Genomic DNA, 21,906 nt, shown 5'->3' with positions numbered 1-21,906 from the left:
CATCGTCAACATGAATATTAAAGTCACCTACGATAATTACTTTATCTGTTTTAAGAACCAAAGTTGATAAAAACTCAGAGAATTCAGATAAGAATTATAAACATGAATGTTCCATAATAGTCCGTTTTGCAGAAGCCACAGGGTCTGGACTCTATCGAGCAGCTCAGCAGTCTTTGTTTAGACAACAGTGACGGATACTGGGAGCTGAGTCTTCCAGTCTCAGCTTGAGACACCACATCTGTCCCACTCTCTACGTTTCCTTCTCCTCTGACCATTAAAACACCCACTTGCTGTGATCTGTCCTTTTACAGGCATTCTCTATTTTTACCCCAAAGTTAAAATACAGAAAATATGTTTTTTCACTGTAAAATCATTTCATGGCATGACTCAGGAAATTCAGATCTTATTTATATCAGTTGCAATGGATAATTATCTTATAAACAATGACATATTTTGTATATCCTGTAAACCCAAAACTTTTATCACTAAGCTGAAACGCAGGGTGTTCTCCAAACCACAAGTGAAAATCTTCCTACTGTAAGACGTTCCAGTCGGCTAACACAATACTTAGGGAGATCAGACTGGATTTTTTTTAAAAGAAGCAAACATTTTCTGACAGTTTACGAGAGAGCTACTTAATCATGCCGTTCTGTAACACCAGACCCTAAATAAATATTAACATAATCAATCATAGTCAGCCCATCACTTGTGGTCAAACAGCTTTACTGAAATGTATGTAAACAGTTTTGTTAGGGTTTTTAATATTGCCTCTTTTAACTTAATGAAGCAGAATGTATTAAAACTGAGGTCAGTTAACTTTGAACAAACCTCTTTTTTTAACTGTTTACTGCCAAAACGGTTCCCCTACTCTTAATGTTCATACAGTACGTTTTGGTATTTAATGAGCATTTAATGTCACTGAAATACCCACATCTGCACTTTCTAAATTCTTATGAACATCCAAAAGTGTATTGTCTTACCAAACAGAGGCTCATAAAGTTTTACATTCTGTTCACCGTGGTAACAATGATGACCCACTTTCTAAGGTAAAGATGGCTACAAAGCGGGTTTGCTGTGTCGTGAGGATCCTTGGCTTGCGTCCTAAATGCAAGACAAACTGCTTTGAAGCATCTTATCCCTCTAATTACTTTCTCTTCCTTGTCTAGTCGACTGCTAATAAAGCTGTATGGGAGTTTGTGTGTGTATGAGTTGTGTGTGTATGAGTGTGTGTTAGGAAAAAAGGAGATGGATGTGTAGGTGTGTTGTTTTCATGTGTTTTATGATCTTAATACAAGCGTAATGATACGCGAACAGTTTGGTTCCTGCATAGTGAGGAGGAAACTAATGACTTTTTTCTCATTACTTTCTGCTGGTCAGGTTTGAGCTCCTAGGTTTTTTCAAACGGTGCAAAGGTGGCAGACAGATCAATTGCTCTCAGCCACGTTGGACTAAAATGTATGTTCTTCTTTCTTTTTTATGTAAGGAAATATAAACAAATGATACTTCAATCTTTGAAGATGATCAAAGCCTCAGGCCTTTTGGTGGGAGTTTTTATCGATGGCAGCAGACATCTCAGAGATGCTGAGAAAAGCTCTCTTTGCTGAGAAAAGCTCTTTCAAATGATGTTGTGCGCTACTGTTTTTTTTGCTTGGATCCCTTTTCAACAAGCCCATAGCATTGGTTATCGACATTTAAGAGGACAAATTCTGCTGTTTTTTCCTGCTGTATCTTTAACTCTTAATATTTTTAACTGAACTCACTCAACTGATTCATTGCTAACAACAGTGCTAAAGAGGGTGGAGGCATGTTCTTAAAGAGGCTCTTTTATACTTTCCGGGGTTTTCCCTTTCCTGTAGCCAGTGTGTTATATATGTTTTTGTGCATGTAAATTGTCTGCAAAGGCTAACATCCCAAAGTTCCCTTCAGAGGGAGTTTCTCTCCCACACACTCCCCCCCCTGCCTGATATGCCACCCTTGGACACATGTCTTTACTTGGGCCTAAGTGACATCACTATGTAACACTCGCACGTCTGTTGGCTAGCACTCCAATACGTATGTGATAGGCTTAGAGGCGGCTGTGGTGTAAAAAATGTTAATAGAATTTGTAAGGTTAACACCTTTCAGTGTCATGGTTTTGGATTTATGTTTTCATTTTCCACTTTTTATTTTGAAATGTTTTCCTCCAGGGCCCTTTCTCATTTCATCAAATCCCCCTCCTCGACTCCTCGGTCCTCTGGTAGTGACCCGGAAATGAATTTCAGCGTGCCATGTTGAAGGACATCTAATGTCTCTAAATGCACTTCGAGGATTGAGGATCGAGCATCGAGGAGGCTCTCTGGAGGAGCCGGGCCCGGCGCCACGAGGGGGCAAAAGGGGGCATTGCCCCTCAGTTGTATTCTTTGCCCCCTCACTTTGAGCATCATTCATCCATCAAAAAGTACAATAATGAATGTCACAATTATTAAATAACTTAAAATAATTATTTTCCCCAATACACGTTACTATAGAGGTTTCTCAATACTCAAATTTCCCCTCCTCGACTCCTTGGTCCTCCGGTAGTGACCCGGAAATGAATTTCAGGGCGCCATGTTGAAGGACATCTCATTTCTCTAAATGCACTTCGAGGACCGAGCATCGAGGAGGCTCTCTGGAGGAGCTCTAACCGAGGAGACACTGATGCATCCTCCACGGCTCCTCCACGGATGCATTTCCGGGAACGGTGGAGGCGTGACGCACGGCCGGACTTATCTCAGCCAATGACAGCTCTGCATGCATCCCTTGGATATTATATTAGTAACTGCTTTCATCGCAACGAGATGTTTACAGTGAGAACAGCTGTGAGGTCCGTGCAGAAAGCAGAGCAGTGTGTAAAATATATATCACTCAGTATAACATCTTCTGTGGGCGGCACCAAGTCTTGAGGAGGGGAGTCGAGGAGGGGAAATTTGAGTATTGAGAAACCTCTTATGTTTAGATCAGATATGTGGGCAGGCAGTCAAGCAACGTGTAAAAAAGCCTCAACCCCAAGTGAGCTTGTAGTCTTAATGCCCCGGCCACACGAGGACGAAAACGGTCGTTTGCGTTACTGTTTAGTGTCATATAGACCGTTAGGCCACACGAGGACGACCGAATACGGCACTAAACGACTGCGTAAACGATAACGGGTCCCAAGGTGGATAGAACGGCATACGCAACGCTCTGGGGGGTCCAACGGCTCCGTGTGTACGCCCTATACGATCATTTTCTGATAATGATGAGGCAATAGCCCCGCCTCTCCCCACCTCTGCTGCTCACCCCCGCGTCAAAGTAAACTGCACACTGAATTCAGATTATTTATCTTTCTCTCGATATGGACCTATACACGAGTGAAGTCTAATCTGACAGGACGGAGACACGCAGCTCTGCTCACCTGCAGCTCCTCCCGCTGTGATGCGGCGGTGAACGGAGTAAAACACACATTTCAAGTCAGATCATCACCCTTAGCTATTTTAATTACCTCTCAAACTAGCCTACCTAAACTAGATATAAATATGTTTATTTTTACTGTCGGCCGGGTCACTCATTACTGGATCAGCTGCTGCATGAAACAGACACTGGCGCTGTCCGAAGAGAGGGAGGGAAAAGAGAGGCTCCGTGTAGGCTATTTTATTATTATAATATATAGATTCGTTATTCATTTGTTTTAAAGCTCAATAAATAACAAAGAAGCTTTGACCGGCACTTTTATAATTTTGTCGGAAGATTTAAACTTTAATACACGTTGACTGGCGAAAAACTCTGCCCGGTTCCCTCGGCCCCCACCACGGAGAATAAACAGAAGGGCAACCATGACAACCATGCTTCTTCGCTGCTTTTGTGGAGGAAGTTACAGCGCCACGTACAGGCTCCTGCATATGTACTGCAGCTTCTCCAGCGGTTGGAGCTAAACGGAGCTGTCTCGTGTGGACAGACACTATCCGGATGACTATTGCGTGTGGACGGAAGCTTTTTTGCGATTGCATTTGCGTTAATCCTATGCGTTTAGCCGTTTTCGTCCTCGTGTGGCCGGGGCATCTATGTTAGCGTGTTTGCTAGCTGTAAACACAGTCGGATGGGTGACCAAAACGTCCCCGTTTTCCGGGCAGAGTCCGTCTTCGGTGGCTGGTACCCGGTTGAAACTCCCGAAAATGTTCTCGTTTTTGAACGTGCGTTAAAAAAAATAGAGCAAGGTGAAATCAAATGTTATATGTCAGTAAAAACATAGTAACAGTGTTGTGCCTATTTGTAGCGTTAGCGTATTTCTTCTTCTGCTACTTCTTCTTTTTTCTTTAATGGCGAATCGCTTCCACTTGGAGCATATATCGCCACCTACTGTTGATTTATTAAATCCATCCATCCATCCATCTGCTCCCGCTTATCCGTGGTCGGGTCGCGGGGGTAGAAGTTCCAGCAGAGAGCCCCTAACTTTATTTTCCCTGGCGACATCAACCAGCAGATTCCAATGTAATAAAAAAAGTCAATCAAAGAACTAGATTCCTATACCAGATCTCCTCTCTGGTAAACAAAAACACCCTGAAAACTCTGGCAGGAGCACTCATTCAAGGGTACTATGACTATGCTTGCACGTCATGGTACCATAGCACCTCCAAGGCGCTACAAATACAACTTCAAACATACGCAAAATAAACTGGTCAGACTACTGCTTGACCTTTCATCTAGAACCCACCTCACCTCTGCCCACTTTGACAACCTAGGATGGCTTAGAGTAGACGACAGAGTACAGCTACTTGCAATGGGCCTGGTCTACAAGATCCACTACACCTCTATGGTACCCATGTACATGTCAAAATTCTTCCCAAAGGTCAAGGAATACCATGATCATAACACCAGAGGGAGCTCCACAAATCATGTGAAACCCAGATTTGGCACAAAAAAAGGGGGAATACACGTTTCGCAATTATGCCACATCAAGGTGGAACGCTCTTCCCACAACTGTAAAGGAAAGTAAAACTATACTTACCTTCAAAACCTCTCTTAAAGAGCACCTTCGGGGGAGAGCATTGCAAAACTGGCCCCGGTAATGGTACAAATCTCAACCTGTCGTTCAATGGACAGCTTCCCCCCCCCCCCCATCTATGTATATACTCGCATTTTAGACTCTGTTACTAACTGTATATCTGTAGACTTGGTATGTCTTAAATGTCCGGTTAGGATGTATTAGAACGAAATCTAAAATGAAAATTGTAAATAAGCAATCTGTATGTAAAAAAACCACCTGTATGTAAATTGTAAATAAGCCATCTGTATGTCAAATATGTCTTATATGTCTTAAATGACATGATGAATTGGAAATGGGGGACCCTGATGTAAACAAGACGAAAGTCTTTCTCTGGTCTGCATCCCCTTAACAATTGTATGTTTTGAGCTGTACTGTACTGTACCCAATATACAAGCTGTTAATAAACTTTTCAATCAATCAATCAATCAATCAATCAATCAATCTCTGACTGAGGGATCCCAAGGCGCTCCCAGGCCAGCGAAGAGATATAATCCCTCCACCTGGTCCTAGGTCTACCCCTTGGTCTCTTCCCAGCTGGACGTGCCTGGAACACCTCCCTAGGGAGGCGCCCAGGTGGCATCCTAACTAGGTGCCCGAACCACCTCAACTGGCTCCTTTCGACGCGAAGGAGGAGCGGCTCAACTCCGAGTCCCTCCCTGATGACCGAACTTCTCACCTTATCCCTAAGGGAGACACCAGCCACCCTGCGGAGAAAACCCATCTCGGCCGCTTGTATCCGCGATCTCGTTCTTTCGGTCATGACCCATCCTTCATGACCATAGGTGAGGGTAGGAACGAAAATGGCCCGGTAGACAGAGAGCTTTGCCTTCTGGCTCAGCTCCCTTTTCGTCACAACGGTGCGGTAAAGCGACTCCAGTACCGCTCCCGCTGCTCCGATTCTCCGGCCCATCTCACGCTCCATTGTTCCCTCACTCGAGAACAAGACCCTGAGATACTTGAACTCCTTCACTTGGGGTAAGGACTCATTCCCTACTTGAAGTGGACAGTCCATCGGTTCCTGCTGAGAACCATGGCCTCAGATTTGGAGGTGCTGATCCTCATCCCAGCCGCTTCACACTCGGTTGCGAACCGATCCAGTGAGTGCTGAAGGTCGCAGACCGATGAAGCCATTAGAACCACATCATCTGCAAAAAGCAGTGGTGCAATCCTGATTTATTAAATGTTTATATTAAATGCTTTTAAGATCAGCTTGTTTACTTCATTTCTTGATTTACTTTCGTATATTGACTTGAAATCCATGTCCTTGATGTTATGTTGTTCCAGTGCAGTTTTCAGAATGAGTTTTTGTCTGTTATAATTCGGGCAGCTAAAAAATACATGATGTAATTTTTCTCCCCAATTTTCGGCGCCCCCGATGGGTTGATGCGCCCTTAGCATTTGCCTATACTGCCTATGCCAAGGGCCGGCCCTGGTGAAAACAATATGACATCAACAACAAATAAGACAGACAACTACAGATAGCACCACACATGATGGTTACTTGTTATTATTTAGGGCTGCCTGTATGGATCAGGATTTTGCCAAAGCGAGCCCTTTTACTACAATAATAATATGTTATGTATTATATCAACCGTATTGGTACAATGAGCGACATCTAGTGACGGATTTTGGAACATTAATTTGATATTTCTCATGGCAGTTAGACTCCAGAGACAAACCAAGGCAAGGCAAGGCAATTTTATTTATATAGCACTTTTCAGCACGTGGCGATTCAAAGTGCTTTACAGATTAAAAGCAAAAGACATTTAAGAACAAATACAGCATGAATACATAATTAAAAAGGCATTTAAAAACAGGCATAATAAGCAAAGGTAATTAAATAAATAAACAGCAGGTACAGAATACATGACTAAAAAGGCATACGGTAGTGTGAGTATGGGCAGCTCAATTAAAAGCAGCGGCAAATAGGTGCGTTTTTAGTCGGGATTTTAAAATAGGAATTCTTTCAGCGGACGTGCATGATTTGGGCAGTTTGTTCCAAATTGTTGGGGCATAATAACTCAAAGCTGCTTTTCCATGTTTAGTGGTTATTCTCGGAACAGAGAGCAGACCCGACCAGGGGACTTTATTTTTATTTGTAATCTGTGTCTGTCCATTTGGTGCAGTATTTGATCCAATATTACATTTGGTTTATATATTAGTCACTTTCTTATGAAATGCCAGGTTTTAGGCCTTGATTTGAACATTCAATCCTGAAAATAAAAAATCAACCAGATTAATGTTTCTTTAATCCTGACCTGACTAGAGGTAAGTAAATCTGTATAGGAAGAGGAGTTAAGGGATAGAGGAGAAAGGGTTATGGTATAATTACAGAGCCTGTCAATTTATAAATTGAGGAAATCAAAGTTAGTCTGTTAACCAAAGTGCAGCCATCTATCTATCAACTATCTACTATCTATTATTAAAGATCAGAGGAAAAGAACAGAATGAGAGGGGTAAATCCGGAATAAAAATAAAGAAGCAAAGAGATTTGAGAGCAGTGAGAAGGAAAAAAGCTCGGTGTGTCAATTCATTACATTGCCAGTATTTTTCGTTGTTGTGAAAATAAATCGCCCCCTCGGATTTTTTAACAGCCCCCTCATTTCATCCTGGAGCCGGGCCTGGGAGGAGCTATAACCGGGGATACACTGATGGGTCCTCCACGGTCCTCCACGGCTCCTTCGTGGATGCATTTCCGGGAACAGAGATGTTTCAAAGAGGCGTGACGCACGGCCGGACTTATCTCAGCCAATGACAGCTCTGATGCATCCCCTGGATATTATTGTATTAACTGCTTTCATCGCCACGCGATGTTTACAGTGAGAACAGCTGTGAGGTCCGTGCAGAAAGCAGAGCAGTGTGTATAATATATATCACTCAGTATAACAGGCCTACTCTTTTTATTTGCTTTAGTTTAGTCGATATCTACAAAGAGTCGATATTTTTCTAAAACCATTTAGTGCTTCACATAATAAAATACACAACGGCTGTAGCCTGTTTTAGGAACTGTATGTGCCTGTGTGTGGTGTAGGCAGAGATGGGGTCGTTACTAAAAAAAAGTAATATATTACATATCACATATTACTTTTAAAAAAGTAATATATTACACTACTTCGTTACTCTCTACATAAAGTAACTCGTTACTTTACTCGTTACTTTACTCGCAGGGCCGGCCCGCCCCTCTCTACAGGCAGATCACGCAGACTGCGGCGCACCAGTGTAAGCACGCCACAGTTTTGCCTCTGCGAGACTCCACTTGCACCCCCAATTACTATTGCATTAAAGGGATAGTGGACATCCGCGAATTTTGGGTTTAACTTATGTATTTTTTAGGGCCGGGACTTTAACGCGTTAATTAAGATTAATTAATTACACAAAAATTAACGCGTTAAAAAGATTAACGCATTTTAATCGCACTTATTTTTGCACCGCGGAACGTTTCTCACTGGATGAGTTTCAGGCGTACCGATTATACTGGAGCACCAACTTCAGACAACAACAAACCACAGTGAACAACAGTGGGAAATGTTGTTTTAAAAAACGGACGGATGGAAGCGTCGATAAGAGCACGGTTGTGTGCAAATTATGCAAAAAGGAATTCGCATATCACCGCAGCACATCAAGCCTCAAGTATCACCTCAATGCAAAACATATAGCAGCTAGCGTGGAAGCTAGCGTGGACGTTAGCCTCTTTTATCGCGTTCACACCAAAAAGAGCCGGTACTAAAATTAGTTCATGAGAACCTTTTTACCCCCACGAAAGTCCCTGCTAGAGAGCAGAGAGCTGCTAGAGAGCAGGGACTTTCGTACGGCTCTCTTGTGAGAAAAGAGCTATATGTCTGATTGGCTGGGCGGATTGCAAACCACGCCCCGTAAAACTCCCAAAAAGTTTTGTGAAGCCGCCATTTTATTATCCTCGCATTAGCATTATTAGCATTAGCCCAGCGCAGAAACGCAGAGAGACTAACTTATGGCGACACAAAATAAAACATGGGAGCGGTGGAGATGAGGAGGTGTCGGCGTTCTGGCGATTTACTCGGAAGGCTTCAGTAGAAGGCTTCAGTAGAAGCTGCTGGGAGTCCCAGCAGCTTCTACTGAAGCCAGTCCCCAACTCCGGGGACTTCCGGCCGGGGACTTTGGGCGGCAGTATACGCCGTTTGCGGCCTGCCAGTAAACCCAAAGCAGAAGAAGAAGAAGTGACGTCAGCGGCTTCATTTGCCTAATCCTCCCCCAGGTTCAAAGAGTTCTCATGAACTAAGTTCTCATGAACCTTTGTGGGAAAAGTACTGCGGTGTGAATGCGCCTAATGGTATACTAAAATCCATGTGAAAAAAATGGCTTCTCACTGTTCTTAGGTCAAATATTTATATGTGATTAAAAATGCGATTAATTTCGATTAATTAATTAAAAAGCCTCTAATTAATTAGATTAATTTTTTTAATCGAGTCCCGGCCCTAGTATTTTTATTAAAAATAAGCATAATAAACAATTTTTTTTAATTTCATGCGCCTAGTTTCATTTTATTTTCAATTTTACTGCGCCCTCTCAATGAAACGAAATACTTCGGGAATCGTCGGGAATCTTCGGGTGATGACGAGAGCATAGGAAGACGGCACAAACAATGGCGGACATTCAATAGCATTTGCATGTGAATAGCCGAGTATATTGCCATAAATATGATGATTGATTATCAGTAAAAAATTCTACGTGACACAACGACATTGGATTAACCTTGAGATGCGTGTTTATTCCGTTGAACACAACTTTTGATCACAAATCAAAAAAGGTAAGACGTAATTATTGTAATATTTTTGGAACCGGATGTTGTTTACTTTCTCTTTTCTGGCTGATAGCTATAGGAATTCGAGGTCTTACAGTGATGACATTACATGTGTGGAATATGTGGAGTCTCAGCTTTAAATCGTATATCTTGTTTGTGCAGTTAAGATAGTAATAAGGGCATTTCTACCGTGTGTTGTGTGTAAAAAAAGCGTTAGCATTAGTTAGCATTGTTTCGCTCAATGCTAATTCAAAGGCTTGATATTACTCTTGTGTTTTTTCTAGCTAACAATTGTTCTTATTGTCAGTTAGCGGAGTTTCTTACCTTTAAAAGGGTATGAAACATTAATAGTTTCATAAATGTTAAGAAGCCCTGAGACATGTGAGAGAAAAAAAACGGTGGGAGGGGTCCACTGGGGGGACCTTCGGGATTAACTGTTTAACAATGATTAATATTTGTAAAGGCTACAGGTGATCTTAAGATGCGTGAGCTATGCTTAGGGACCTACCAGTCAAGATTATTTGTGCGTAGGGGTGCATCATCTGGCGCCTGGTCCTGGTCATCCTCGCCATTGCCCATGCCGTGAACCATCACCTCGGGCTCGGGCTCGAACAAATAAGGACGTAATGGTCCATCGTCTGGCTCAATATTGTCACCATCGTCGCTTACTGAACCGGATTCAGATTCAGTTCCTAAAACGACATTTTCGTAGGAAAGCCGAGAGGATGTTTCTGACTCGCTATCATCACTGGATACCTCGTACAATCCTTCTTCTTTGTCTGGTATATTTGCCCTTCCACGTTCATTCTGCATAGACGCCATGGTTTGTTATCGTATCGTCTTCCTAAGTTTTCGTCACTTCCGGTTTGGCTGAGTCGAACATTTCGTTTCTAAAAAACTTCGGGGAAGCTGCAATAAAGTGCTTCTAACATGCGTAAGGCATTTATTATATTTTTTTAATCAGGTGTGATTGTTTTGGTACGTAATTATGCTTGTATATAAGTTAAAACGAAACTATTTGAGGTTCCATTTCCACTATCCCTTTAAGGAAGACATAACACAAGTCTTTCTTTTGATATGCTCTAAAATAGGCTACCAGCCTACCACAACAAGCTAACAGTCTGTGAAACGTCAAGACACTAATTAATGAAACCAGTTCAAGACGCATTATTCTTATCATTCTTTATGAGCGCAGTAACGGTAAGGTATCTAATTACTTATGTATTTAGTATTCCATAACTTAGAGACATGGCAGAATTCCTACAATGAAGCGGGACATTGAACTGTTCACCCGTGAGAGGGCGATCAACAAAAGAGAGCGAGCGGCCCCGTTGAGGGAGTTTACAGATGAAAAGACTCAGCCATGTTTATGCAGCACTGCACGTGGAGATGTGGTCTCGCAAGTCGCGCAGATTACATAGGCCTACATGTATATAAACCATAGACTGTAAACCTGCGGCGGAAATCCCTCTTGTCTGTCAGTGAGTGTGATTATTTTATAAAAGTAACGAAGTAACGCGTGTCGGGGCAATGTTGGTAACTGTAGTGTGATTACTGAATTATAAAATTAACGCGTTACACTACTCGGTGTCGGCAAAGTAATATTACAGTTACAGTGGAGGTGTGTGTGGTACAGTGTGTGCGTAGATGCAGCGGACAGACAGGTCTCAGTTGGTTTGGTGTCCTCTGCTTACTTTTAATACTTGTAAATAAAACTTTTGGCCCGTAATTTATTTTCCTCATTGTAGCGACCGGGGGGGGGGGGGGGGTATATCCCAGCGACGTGCAGTCAGGGGAGGCAGTCACCTGTCATACTCCAATGTAACGGAAAAACAACTAAAGAAAAACTAAATAGTAATAATAATAAAATGTCTCCACTGATCTGTGTTGTAAATGTGATTTCTGTATGATTCCAATCGCTTTTTATAGTCAAAATCAGCAAATCTGCCGAGCTCCGCTACAACTACGGGTAGCGATGAGAAGTGAGGCAGGGACGAGCTCTGCCTCACGTAAGCCCACAGTAACTGGCTGGAGCGCGGGCACTAATTTAACGCGGGCACTTATTTTGTGAGCGCGCTCAAGCCAGTTACTGTGGGGTGAGGTGAGGCACAGATGAGCTCTGCCTCACCTCAGAATGCGTCTCCCCACAGAAACTGGCTGGAAAGCGAGCCCTAAGCGCATGCCTGTTACCATCTCATCGTATGTCACCAATGTAATGTTTGTAGATCCCTTTATTACATTTATCCTCGCCATCCATAGTCTCTAAATAACTTATTTCACGTATATATGATATTTAGGCCCGCTGGTCTCATCATACAATGGCAATGAAAAAAGCACCAGGAGAGGCAGCCATAACCTCTGCCGCACTGAAGGGGGCGCACGTGAGCCCACATATTCTTGTTGCTACTGTTATTCTACGCAGAGACGATAGACGCGAACAACAAACTAGACTTTTGTTTTGAAACTAGAGGGAGATAAGGAGGACTTTTACAAAAATGTAATGGAGATTGTTGTCCAGAAGGATAGCATGGACTTCATCTTCAAGTCAAGGTAAGACCACAATTGTAATGAACATGGGATCTTACTAAGAAAGAACAATCCAATATTTAGACTTGGGGTATCCTTTTGTTGAACAGTCTGTTTAAAATGAATCGAAGCATCTAAAAAAGCTTTTGAAAATAACCAAACATTTCGATTAAGGTCAAAATATAATATTTGTAAATCTGACTCTGAAAGAGTCAGTGCCTCACCAGCCATGAACGTTACCGCACGTCACTGGTATATCCAGTCTCTGATAGTGTTACGTTATTATGAGAGTGCTCTGTTTGATTCTGAAATTGTATATATTTATATAAATATATACATGTGTGTGTGTGAGTGTCCGCATCTGTAGCCTGTTATTGTCTCATTATACCGCACTGTGAATGAATTAAAAGTAAATATATAAGTCGTCATGAACACATCTGTCCATCAGGGCTGCTGTGCCTCCTGACATCATTAATGGACGTCTCTTTAAAATGACCGCTCAGAGGAGAGGAGTTCTCATTTCTCTAACCGCCTGCTGCTTCCCCTCCTCTCTCCTCGGTTCCCCTCCTCGGCTCCTCCGCTCGCATCTCCTGTGGGCGGGACTAAGTATCGAGGATAGGTGTCGAGGAGGGGAGTTCGAGAAATGAGAAAGGGCCCTTGTGTCTTGTCTGATCCTACTTCCTGTGTTTGTCTTCCTGTCGTTAGTTTCCCTGATGTGTCTGATTGTCTGATTGTGTTCACCTGTTGTCCTTGTGTTTCTGCCTCCCCTGCCCAGCTGTGTCTTGTCCTGTAATTACCCTTCTGTGTATGTAGTCTTGTCTTCCCCTGTGCTCCATGTCTGTTCGTCGTCTTTCCATGTCCATGCTACCTTGTCTCTTCATGTCCTTGTTCCCTGCCTAGCCTATGCTCGTCTTTGCTAGTCCATGTATCTTGTTTTCTTTTGTCATCGGCTTTTTTTTTAATTAAGCTCGCTTTTTGCTACCTTACCTTTTTTAGTCCTTTAAACTGCACTTGGGTTCTATTTTCCCCAAACCTGACAGTACGAACAGACCAGTATGGACCCAGCTGTTTTTTCCCCTCAAGAGTTGGATCCGCTGATGTACACTCTTGAGTATATTTTTTACAAGTGGATGAGAGTCTCATCCAGAGCGGCCAAGGAGGCCGCCCTGAAGGAGGCACGCATGGAGGTGGCCAACAAGCCCTGGCTCTGGAGCTTGTTGCCCGAGTGGCTCAAGGTTTTTACAAACAGCCCTGAGTGCCTGTCTCAAGCCTCGAACCCCTTCCTGGGATCCGGCCTGGCCTTAGGAGGTCCACGGAGTCTCCAAAAGGTCTCTAGGAGACGCAAGGTCAGGATTCCAGCCCGTGCCCCAGCAGCCATGTTTCCGGCCCCATTTCCGGCCCCTGCTGCCATGTTTCTGGCTCCAGTTTCAGCTCCAGTACTGGCTCCCCGGCTGACGCCAGTTCCCCGTGTCCTGTCGGCGTTCCGACCAACTCCAGCTCCCCGGCTCCTGTTGGCAGTCCGGTCCTCTCAAGTCCCTTCTCAAGTCCCTCCTCTAGTCCCTCCGCAAGTTCCTTCTCAAGTCCCTTCTAAATTCCCTTCTCTAGTCCCTTCTCTAATCCCCTCTCTAGTCCCTTCTCTAGTTCCTTCTCAAGTCCCTTCTCTAGTCCCCTCTCTAGTCCCTTCTCTAGTCCCTTCTCAAGTCCCTACTCTAGTGCCTTCTCAAGTCCCTACTCTAGTCCCTTCTCAAGTCCCTTCTAAATGTCCTTCTCAAGTCCCTTCTCTAATCCCCTCTCTAGTCCCTTCTCTATTCCCTTCTCAAGTCCCTACTCTAGTCCCTTCTCAAGTCCCTTTATAAGTCCCCTCTCGAGTCCCTTTTCTAGTCTCTTTTCAAGTCCCCTCTGGAGTCCCCTCTCAAGTCCCCTCTGGAGTCCCTTTTCAAATCCCATCTCAAATCCCTTCTCATGTCCCTTTTCTAGTCCCTACTCATGTCCTAACTCCATGCTTTGTTCTGCTGGGGGTTCTGCCAACACCTTGTCCTATCCTGTTTGGGATCCCGTCGACACCAGCCCTTGCTCCGTCGGGGGTCCCACTGACACCAGCCCATGTTCCGTCCAGGGTCTCATCGCCCCCTGAGTTCGCCCGCTGTGGCCTTCGCCCCTTCTTGAACTCCACCTTGCCCCCGGGCCATCCGCCCGAAACCCCCTCCTCGAACTCTGCCTTACCCCCGGGCCGTCTGACTGAGACCCCCTCCATGAACTCTGCCTTGCCCCCGGGCCGCCCGTCCGAGACCCCTTTCTGGTCCTCTGCCGTGCCCCCGGGCTGTCAGCCGGATTGTGTTCACCTGTTGCCCTTGTGTTTCTGCCTCCCCTGCCCAGCTGTGTCTTGTCCTGTGATTACCCTTCTGTGTATTTAGTCTTGTCTTCCCCTGTGCTCCATGTCTGTTCGTCGTCTTTCCATGGCCAATGCTACCTTGTCTCTTCATGTCCTTGTTCCCTATGCTCGTCTTTGCTAGTCCATGTCTCCTGCCTGTTCTCGCCTGTAAGTTTGTTCCTGTCTGTCGTGCTCCCCAGTTTTGTTAATGTTAATTGGTATCTTGCTTTCTTTTCTCTTGGGCTTTTTTTTGGAATAAAGCTCGCTTTTTGTTACCTTACCTTTTTTAGTCCTTTAAACTGCACTTGGGTTCTATTTTCCCCAAACCTGACATTCAGGTGATCTGTTACGTTTGGTTCTTTGACACCGTTCATAAAGTTATTTGAATGCATCATTTCCTGTCATGCTGTCAGAAAATGCTAGAAACTCAGGAGGATCCGTTTGCATCTGCATGGAAAGACTGATCAATCAAAGTTGTAAGTAATTACAATTCATTGTTAACATGTCTTATTTCATATATGAAGGCGTATTTTATAATAATTAATAATAATAATAATTCCTTACATTTATTATAGCGCTTTATCAATGACTCAAAGCGCTTTACAGATACACACATTACACATATATGATACATGCAATGGTCAGATACTGTGGACAATACCCACAGGAGCCAGTTCAGGTGAAGTGTCTTGCCCAAGGACACACCGGCTTTACAGACGCAGCAGCGGCGGGTTTCACCCCTTGATCTGATGATCATTGCACAGCGCACTGCGCCACACCGTCCATCTTCACGCCTCGAAGACATCGAGGCACTTTTACAGGTACACATTGGTATTATACATGTACTGTGGACAATACCCACAGGAGCAAATCCGGGTGAAGTGTCTTGCCCAAGGACACAACGGCCTGACGCAGTGGCGGCAGGAGCGGGTTTCGAACTGGAGTTCCCCAGCACTCCCCCTTGATCTGATGATCGGATGCACAGACCACTGCGCCACCCGTCCCGATTTATGGAAATATGTTTAAGAAATTATGAAAAAGATAATGTTATATTTTATATATTTATAATGTAAGTAAGGGTGTTTGAACAGACAACACAAAACTCAAATCGTTTTGCATTCTGTATATATTGTTTTAGTTTTCACTTCATGTTTGATTGATTGATTGATTGAAAAGTTTATTAACAGCTTGTATATTGGGTACAGTACAGTACAGCTCAAAACATACAATTGTTAAGGGGATGCAGACCAGAGAAAGACTTTCGTCTTGTTTACATCAGGGTCCCCCATTTCCAATTCATCATATCATTTAAGACATATAAGACATATTTGACATACAGATGGCTTATTTACAATTTACATACAGGTGGTTTTTTACATACAGATTGCTTATTTACAATTTTCATTTTAGATTTTGTTCTAATACATCCTAACCGGACATTTAAGACATACCAAGTCTACAGATGTACAGTTAGTAACAGAGTCTAAAATGCGAGTATATACATAGATGGGGGGGGGAAGCTGTCCATTGAACGACAGGTTGAGATTTGTACCATTACCGGGGCCAGTTTTGCAATGCTCTCCCCCGAAGGTGCTCTTTAAGAGAGGTTTTGAAGGTAAGTATAGTTTTACTTTCCTTTACAGTTGTGGGAAGAGCGTTCCACCTTGATGTGGCATAATTGCGAAACGTGTATTCCCCCTTTCATGTCATGGTGAAGGTGTTACCAGTAAAGTTCCTCAACTACAACGACAACTTTTTTTCTTCATTTTGAGTGGAGTTTAGCTTCTTGTTAAGTGGCTGTGGCTCTTGCGTCCGTATAAGAACTCTAAAGCGGGACATCTCTAAGGTTGACCAATCAGAGCAGAGTGGTTTCAGAAAAATAGTTAAAAGGCGGTATTGATATTGCACTACTCAAATTGAAGTGCCAACAACATAATAACTCTTCTCAACAGAAGACCCCCACTACCACCTTGCTAAAATCCTTCACGGTACCATGCTAATCCTCAACATCTCACTAGCACAATAACATCTCTTGTGAGGAGCCCACACATTTTAGATTTTAAGCTATTTTGGCCGATTGGTTGATCTCCACCATAACATGACTGAAACATTTCCCATGCAAAAAAACCCGGGAAGGTTTGTAATCTAAACAGTCAAGCTAAACCTGACACTTTGACACTTTCCTTTCTCAAGTTTTACATTTATATCAGGATTTGTCATGGCTTTCAAGCCCGTTCCCAGAATTTGATTACTGGATTTATTTCTCTGCATGAACAAATGTGAAGAAAGGCAGCTGGATATGTGCAACCTCTGTGACAGGAAATCTATAAAGGACACATCTGTTTGGGAAATCCTCTCAGATCCCTAATTGAGGGGAGGACTTTGGATTCAGGGAAGTCACGACATCGACACTGCAGAGTGAACTGTGACCTGGTTAGGGAGAATAAGTGTTGCTTTGTTTCAAACTTTTGAACTTCACCTCTGACTGAGAGCACAGAAGGTTATTTGAAATTGGCATGACCCTGATCCAATCTACTTGTCTCTATTCTCAAAGTGTCAGAGGAATTGTCAGAATAAACCAAGATCCCCATGCCCCAGATATACACACTTTTCATTTCCTCTTCATTATACTTCAGGGGGTGCTGTATTTTCTATTCATGATATTTCCCCTTCTTCTTTACCTGCTTCAGCTTCAGTTAGTGTTTTCCTACATGTCCCAGAATGCCTTTGACAACCTAAGATAATGTGCAATTGTGTGCATTCGGCTGTTGGGCCTATATGTGTCTAAGAAAAGAAAACAACAGTGACAGTGATATTAAGAGCAAGGCGGTGAGTTTTTCCAGTCGAGAAAAACAACATATCATGGTCCATTGAGGAAAAAAGATTCTGTGCAACTGACCAGAAACTTAAATATGTTTTTTTTTCACTGCTTGATACATCTCATTGTTCATAGTTATCTCAAAGAATAGAAACCTTTCAAACCAGCTGACAATATTGGGCCCAGAGTGCAAGGTACACTGTGCTTAGTATAGTTAGACAATATTTACCACCACCATTGTATTTACTTTACTCACATTTTGAAATGTGTTAAGATGATAGTAAAAAAGCAGCACAATGCTTTTTCAGTGCATTTTAGGAAATGATTGTACTGCTCAATGAGCAGTCTAATTTATTATTCTACTAATTTGGTTTTTACTTTGTTTCTGTATTGTTTCTTTGCTTTAACACTTTACATTTACATATTCTGGATCATTTCTCAATTTAGCTTATATGGTGTTAAACTCCATTACGGAAAAAACATTACCTTTTCCCATCATTCAATACATTTTTATAAGCAATACATTTTCTGCAGAGTTTAAAAATAAAACAAATGCTATCAATTATTCCTTTAAATTTGTAATCTGAACACATTGTTCTGATTGCATTACAGCGAAACTTATTATTATGCATTTGACCCTTTTCCCAGTCGAGTTGAATTATGTTCACATTGGGTGTGATCATGCTTGAAGGGTGTTGTTTGTTATGAAATAATCTGTATTTTGTTGATAAGATTATTGCAAAAAAAGAGCCAGTGAGTTGGAATCCCGCTGGAAATGCATTAAATGTGAATGTGTTGCTGGTGCCACATGTTGAATTGCATTTGAATCACAACAGAAGCAGCCTGACGTTGCCAGCCATTAGTATGTCTTGTTGATTCGGTGTGGCTTGTGCTGTAGATGGATTAATCGCCCGCACAGCTTTTCTGTGAAACCATCAAAACGATGTCAGCTCAGCTAGATAGAGATGGAACGTTTGCACGGACAATCTGCTCGCTTGAATCATCCATCTGCGATGCATCACAATCTCCTGCACATTGTTCACCCCACATCTTTCAGCCTCAAAAGAGGGAATGATTGTTCAAGGCTGTGCTGGATGGATTCAGGTGAAACAATAGCTTAAAGCAGGCTTCTGGGCATTTGTGAATTTAAGCAGCTGTGGTTGCGCGAACAATGCTGTATTTTTGTCTTGGTTTGTTACCTAATCTATTCTATTTAAAGGAAAAGACAAGCTGTTTTTAGTCTTATTTTCTGCCTCAAACAGGATTATTCTAGCATGTTACCACTCACATAGCACTCTTAATGGAGTGGGAAATTATGCTGACACATATATGACTGAAAGCACAAGGAAATGGAATAAAATATATGTGTTGGGCGATTTGGTTTCCGTGTCTTTGACCTGCTAGCTCTGTGCTCCGTTCGCCTTTCTCCATCTTTCAGTTCGATTTGCAGCGAGACAGAGAAATCTGTCTCACAGCAACGCTGTATACTCTATAAGGTTTTTCTTCTTTAAGGCTCTGTTGTAATCTCACACAGCTGTCAGATGCGGGAGAATATAGCTTTTCATTTTTGTTGCTAAGTGCTGCCGCTTGTGCTAAACGTTTTTATCTCAGAATTCATAATGCTGAAAGAATCCTTCAAAATGTATGTATGTGGCATTTAATCAGTGTAGCGGATGTGCACTGATGATGGAGTTGTGTTATAGTATATTAACATTGATCTCCATCCTTATAAAACAAGACAAACAATCCCAAAGTTATCAGTTTCAAGATGTATTAATTTAATGTTTCTTAACCAAACCACAGGCTGAAAAACTTCAAATTTTCACCCACAAGAGACTATTTGATCATTTGAAATATAATAAACATACGCATAAATTAAACATGAGAAGAAGTTCAGATTACATAGCTTTAGGAAAGATAAATAAACAATAAGGATAACAGGAATAATCAACATTTACATTAAATATGAATACATTCGTAAGACCTGTTCATGTGCTTACCAAACTTTCCTTTTCCTTTTTCTGTTAAAGAAGTACTGTCGGAGCACCTCACCTAAGACTTTAGTCACTGAGCCAGTCCCATTGTCAATACAGAGGACAAGATCAGGATAACGTTTTATTAAGATGGACTTAATAAATATCTCTTTCTGGTTTGTATTTGCATTTCCTCCACCTCCTGACTGATATAGTTGAGACACTTTGATCGCAGGCACTTTCTGAAATCATGAGGTTGTCGACTGACAAACACAAACTTAATATTTTATACATAAAGAAGTGTTTTATATAGCCTTACATTCTTAACAACTGTACATAATTATTTATAGGCCTTTCTCATCTCTCAGAGCTTAACTTCTTAAGCTTGCTTCCTCGCTAAGAGTTAGATTTGCTTAGCATAAAGACTGAACGAGGGGGTGAAAAGATCTGTTCAAACTGTCACATGACGCGACCTGATTTAATTTGTACAAAGTGAAACAAGCTGGACTAGATTCTGATAAAACGATGAATGCGGGAATTATATTTGTCACACTTTCTGCTTATCTTTTACCCTTAAGTATAAAAAAATCGTCTTATTTCCAATCCATAGTCAGATTTAGATTGTTGTCCCAAGGAGATTAAGCGTAAAATATTAAGGTAAAACTACACAGTGTCAGTCAATCAAGAGGAAAATACCGAAAGTTACTCTAGAAAGTCTTCACACATTCACAGTATTGTCAAGTGTGGCAAAACACACACACACCTGTCTGAAATTACACCCAAGTCTGGAAATTAGTCATACAACACATTTCAAAAAGTCATAAATCCATGACTTAAGAAAAATATTTAGCATGTTGTTCAAGACTAAATCAGCTTGCTTTGTTTACAATATCCCAATGAATGACCTTTCATCAGTAAAAACAAAATATACATATATACAATAAGTGAAAACGTTCACAAAGTACTAATAACCTGATCATTTGAATCATCATCATGAAAATAGCAATTTCCTCATGTGTTAAGGCATACAGTCATTATGCACAAGTCTACGTTTTAAATCAGTGATGCTTCAACTTCGTTCATGGCTGAAAAATCGGACCACCCTAAATTATATGTACACTTAAGTGGAATATGTTATTCATGTGTGATCCTTTATAAATATGTATGCAAGTAAAACATATTTGTCCTCAGTTCTCCTGAGAGGATGCTCCCCAGCCTCTAGAGAGCTGAGACTTTGAAGTGATGCATGAAAAACTTGAATAATAAATGATATTCCAGCCACTTTGTACCAATCTGTCTGATCTTTCACTATTTCATTTCAAGCGCAATGTCAAATGCACCCATTTCAGCACTTTAAAGTGTCCTCATGCCATTTAAAGACAATGCAAATAAAACGCATGTAACACAAATTAGTATTGTTTGAATGTTACACATTAATTTGCAGTCGATATAATCTTCAGTGAAATTAAACGCCATGCCAAATTCATTTCAACTTACAGTGAGAAAAAGAGTAAAAAAACAAACATTTGATCAAGCTGCATAACAATTTTCTGAAGTAACTATTTCAATTTAATAAAAACAAATCTTTGAAAAAATTAATAAATATTCATATAGATACCTGTAGTTACCTACAGATAGATACCTTCTCTATACATGTTGATCATGGATGCATATCTTCTAAAAAGTGTCCATGCGCTTTCTGCAGTCTTTCGGGTCCATGTGTTGGGAAGAGCTGCATCTTCTGAGCGTCTCTTACCACCATGCATTTATGTACAAGTCAAATGTCACTAGGTATTCTGTATAATTCTACATATAAAGAAGGGAGGAATGAACCAGTTTCCCATAGTCTTAGTTGTTTGAAGTGATGCAGGATGGATGCCATATGGCGATCACATAGTCTTAGATCCAGCTCACCACTGGGGAAGTTCGGCCTCTTCCTCGCTCCGCTCATCTTCATCTCCATATGAGTCAACATACTGTCGCTCCAATGGCACAGATGAGCTCTAAATAAAACAAGAGTCGAGACCTACAAGGTGGTGTAGATGTAGACAAAGATGATCACTACCAAGTTGAGTATTGTCCCAATGATGCCCAACATGGCCAAGATGCTCTCCTCCTTACTTTCCTTGTCTAGGATTCCCTTTTCCTCATCTCTGCGAAGAGTGTTTACCATTTTCCCTGGAAAAGTCAGCAGTTTTCTTCTTGGACCAATCTGGAGTGAGCAGATAAGAAAGAAAAGGGAGAAACAACCAGTGTGTTAGTTACTGCAACCGGCTCATTTGTCCTTTTAAGATTGCCTGCACCGGTTATGGAGGACAGCGATAATGGCAATAAAACAAAAAAGATGTATTGGTGACATGGCTGGGAACACAGTTAAATAATTAAAAGGTAATTAACAAA

Source organism: Gymnodraco acuticeps, unplaced genomic scaffold, assembly GCF_902827175.1.
Source record: "Gymnodraco acuticeps unplaced genomic scaffold, fGymAcu1.1, whole genome shotgun sequence".
NCBI classification, from domain to species: domain Eukaryota; kingdom Metazoa; phylum Chordata; class Actinopteri; order Perciformes; family Bathydraconidae; genus Gymnodraco; species Gymnodraco acuticeps.
The sequence above is the reverse complement of the archived record's forward strand: the minus strand, read 5'-3'. Positions refer to the sequence as shown.